The sequence below is a fragment of the Meriones unguiculatus genome, chromosome 9 (genome assembly GCF_030254825.1).
Source record: "Meriones unguiculatus strain TT.TT164.6M chromosome 9, Bangor_MerUng_6.1, whole genome shotgun sequence".
NCBI lineage: Eukaryota > Metazoa > Chordata > Mammalia > Rodentia > Muridae > Meriones > Meriones unguiculatus.
The window spans coordinates 88,671,959-88,676,083 of NC_083357.1; the positions used below are offsets into that span (position 1 = coordinate 88,671,959).

Sequence of the window (4,125 nt, forward strand, 5' to 3'; positions counted from 1 at the left end):
GAATTTCATCTTACATTATGGGCCAGTAGCTAAGATTATGGGAAGATGCATGAAGTAACTAGTAACTCTTCAAAAACCTAAGCTCTTCTCATTTTGAAATTCTCCTTTCTGCCAGTATAAAATTGAAACAGTAGAAAGATATCATTAAAAGGAGGCTTTGGAATTTATGACGATAAAAGCATTTTATTTCTCAAAATTCAGGAAAAAGAACACACAGAGAAAATAAGTTTAGGATATTAAGATTACTAGTGACATTCTCACAGTCAGCCAAATTTTAGGAGTAAGTGTTAACAATAGATGCTAATGTGCCGTGCCAAAATTGAAGAAATTGTATTTATTTTAAATATTTTGAAAACTTTTTCACTGTGAAGTCAATCAAACCATGCAGAAGCGTTACTAATGAGGCAGATTCGGCAAAGTCACTAAACATCTTTAAGTAAAGTTTAGCCACATTCATGGGAATAGTAGGAGAGCTCATTTGTGGACTAGATATTTCCTCCAATCATCACAACATCTTTTCAATCTCATCACATAGAATTTTATAGAGGCTCCCAGTTTCTACATAATGAGCAGTTTCAATGACAATCCTTAATCTTTCTGTCTACCTGAAGCCCTCAGATCTTTTGTTAAGGAACTGTAAACTGCTTTTCAGAAAGCCTGATTTGAAACTAGCCCATGACTTAAAAAAATAATAGCTATACACAATAGGCAAACCAAACTAACATTTAAAGTGATTTGCTTGTACTTTTCACTGAACACCACTGACATGGTGTTCAGGCATTTCGTAGAGGCTGGCTGGGTGGCCTACGTCTCCTTTGGGCCTTATACTGGAAAGCTGGTCTCCATTGTAGATGTTATCGATCGAACAGGGCATTGGTGGATGGTCAATGCACATGAATGAGGAGACAGGCCATGTCTGTCAAGTGTATGCTTCTCACTGACTTCATCTTCAAGTTACTACACAGTCCACCACAAGTATTTACAACAAAGCTTGGGAGAAGGCAAACATCAATATGAAATGGGTCGCCACAGGATGGGCCAGGAAGATCGATGCCAGAGAAAGGAAAGCCCAGATGACAGATTTCGATCGTTTCAAACTCATGAAAGCAAAGAAAACGAGACACAGAATAATCAGGACGGAAGTCAAGAAACTTCAAAGAGCCGCTATCCTGAAAACTTTTCCCAAAAAAGCACCTGTTGCTAAGGCTGCCGTTGTGGTAGCTGCTGCAGCACAGTGCTGCCGAAGCTGAAATCCCAGCCAAGAAGGTAACAAGACCAGGCCAGAAGGCCCCTGCCCTGAAGCTGCAGGTCAGAAGGCAGCGCCACCTCCTGCCAAAGGTCAGAAGGGTCAGAAGGCCTCAGCTCAGAAACCACCAGCTCCAAAGGCCCTGGCAAGAAAGCTTGAGGCTGCATAGGGAATAAAGCTTTTTTTAACACATTGAAAAATAAAAATAAATAAAAACATATAGTGATCTGCTTGAGCATCCATGATCAAGTTTCTCAGTTTCTAAACATTTAGTAGACAACAGACTGTTACTAGCTCAGAAAAGGCATTTTTAAGAGTGAAATCTGTTTGCTTCGTAGACAAAAATTAAACTTTGACTTTCTGTTTTACTTACATAGGAAGTCAGCAAAATTGTCATTAATTAATTGACATCAATTATTACTAATTGACTATTACTATTATTAATTGACTATTACTATTAGTAATTGACTATTACTATTAGTAATTGACTATTACTATTAGTAATTGACTATTACTATTATTAATTACTATTAATTGACATCAATAGTTATGTAGAAAAACATATATTTCAAAACCAAAAGTAATTCTAAAAGTTAATGGTGCAAATGAAGAATAATGAAAATGAACTTTTTAAAAATCAGGTCAAACATGGAATTTTCTGAAATTGAAATATATGTTTATAAAATTTTAACGTTTCTTAGAAAAAGAAAAATTGTAGTTATTCAACTATTTATATAGCTTTATTCTTCAGATGTACAATTAAAAATAAGAGTAAAGTTAAGCTCTTTTGATGCCTCAGGTTTAAAAGAAGATGCTCATTTTTTCCTACAGAAACAATTTTCTTATCTATACAGGCAATATAATTTCTACCAAATTCATTAGAACTAAAGCACATGTTTTGGTAAGTAAACCAGGACAGTGAAAATTACTTTTCATATACTATGTTATTAATTCTGTCATAATTCATTTAGATGAACACATTTTTGAAAATTTATACTGAGCTCTAAGCATATAAAGCTGGAAAACACAGCCACCACAGGGAATTTAAGCGTAACCCATCATCCAAAACAGGAAATTTTATTGAACTCCATTTTGGTTGACATTTTAGGTTTTTCCCATGTAAGAAAAATTGTTGTTGAATATTAATATTTACTATTTTTATTATTGATTTTTCTTTTAGTTAAGCAGCGGTTGGTTATTCCTAAACCATCTGTATACCCAAATTACCACACAGAGATTAATATTTATTTAATTAACTCAGAGCACAATGCTGGGCAATAGTTACTTCAACCTAAACCTCCAAGCCCACATAGTTTCCTCCCATTCATATTTTACACATTATACTTGCTTCTACTCATATCTTAGGTGTGGTTCATCTCTCCTCCTGGTTCCAAGTCCTCTCCTGCAGATCTTTACCCTTCCATCCTCCCCTTACTTCCTTCTCCTCCCCTCCAGACTAGGGTGTCCCACCCTATTCTCTCCACTGCACAGCATTGGCTGGTTGTTTTATTGAAAATACAGAGAATAAATGGTGGCGTGTTTACAGAAACTTGAGACAGGTGATGCTTAGAATAGACATCACAATGCAATGTCTGGATTGAAACCAGATGGTGGGGTGGAGAAATCAGCATTTGAATGAAGAAGGGTAAATTGTATACATTCCACAAGAACATTATACCAACAAAATATGCTGACCTTAAAATCACATTTACATTTTTTCATTAGCTTCTCCTATCCCTAAGGCACATAGACTGTGGCTGACAACTACTCAATTAACATTGGTTTTATACAGAACATTCACACAAAAACAGAGGCAAATATATACTAGTATTAAGTACCTGGCTAGGCACTGTTATAAGTGTTTTCTGAACAATGTGCTCCAAGTGCTACAATGTGCTCCAAGTGCACACAGATATAGTAACTGTAGCTCGGAGATGTTTGGAACTTGTCCAGTGAAAAATAATATTTCACATCTTGGATGGATAGACCTGTAAGATTGCTCTTATCACAGCCTACCAGTCAAAGAAGTAATGGCCTCTTCAGAAACTAAAATTACAAATACACTCCCCCATTCATATATTTTTCTAATATGCTCATTCAGTAATTCCTACTTTGAACATGTGTTTTATTGTATGTGAATAGTAGTGTATGCTATTAGTCATTGTGCATGAAATTTTGGAATCAAAACCTGCCCAATCAGAAACAGGAATTGTTTGGAATTCTTTCGCATAAAAAAATTTTGACCATATTTTTTACACCACTGCAAACTATAGAATTCAGCCATGCTCACTCAAGGAAGGCAGGTGAACAGTGTCCTTCCATTGAGAGAGTGACTGCTCCTTACACAATGTGTCATAGTCTGAAAACCTGCTGCTTCACCTGGCTGCACGCCTTCGCTGCTCCGATTGCTCCACGCTGGGTCGGTTCTTTGCCCTGGTGCCATTCCCTCGTATTTTGCAGCCATGCTTCATTACTTGAAATTGTTCCTTAATATGTCTGCAGCATGTTCCATCAACTTGCCCTACCTGACATCTTCCCACGTCAGCTCAACATCCAACACCTGGCCAGGTGTCCTGCCATCATCCGTCTTCTACACTTGTGCAGTCCAGTGGAGCAAGCATAGCTTCACTGCTGTCAGCTTGGCTCCCTTCCAGGACCATGTGCGGGTGAATATGTCCCCACGAGTGATGCTCACTAACGTCAGTGTTCAGCATGTCACCAATACTCAGCTCGTCAAGAAACAAAGCCACATCAGTAAACAACTGTACGCCTTTACACTTACTGTAATTCTTCTCATTAAGTGAATCAAACATCTAGTTTACTGCATGTTTCATCTTATGTGATTTAAACAGAACAATGTTAACACATGAATAATCTGA

The 4,125-nt window shown here is 37.1% G+C and overlaps 1 pseudogene; it reads left to right on the forward strand.

Annotated features, from left to right (window-relative positions):
* Positions 1-766: 766 nt before the first annotated feature.
* LOC110542017 (large ribosomal subunit protein eL14-like) lies at positions 767-1,415 on the forward strand (annotated as a pseudogene).
* Positions 1,416-4,125: the final 2,710 nt, after the last annotated feature.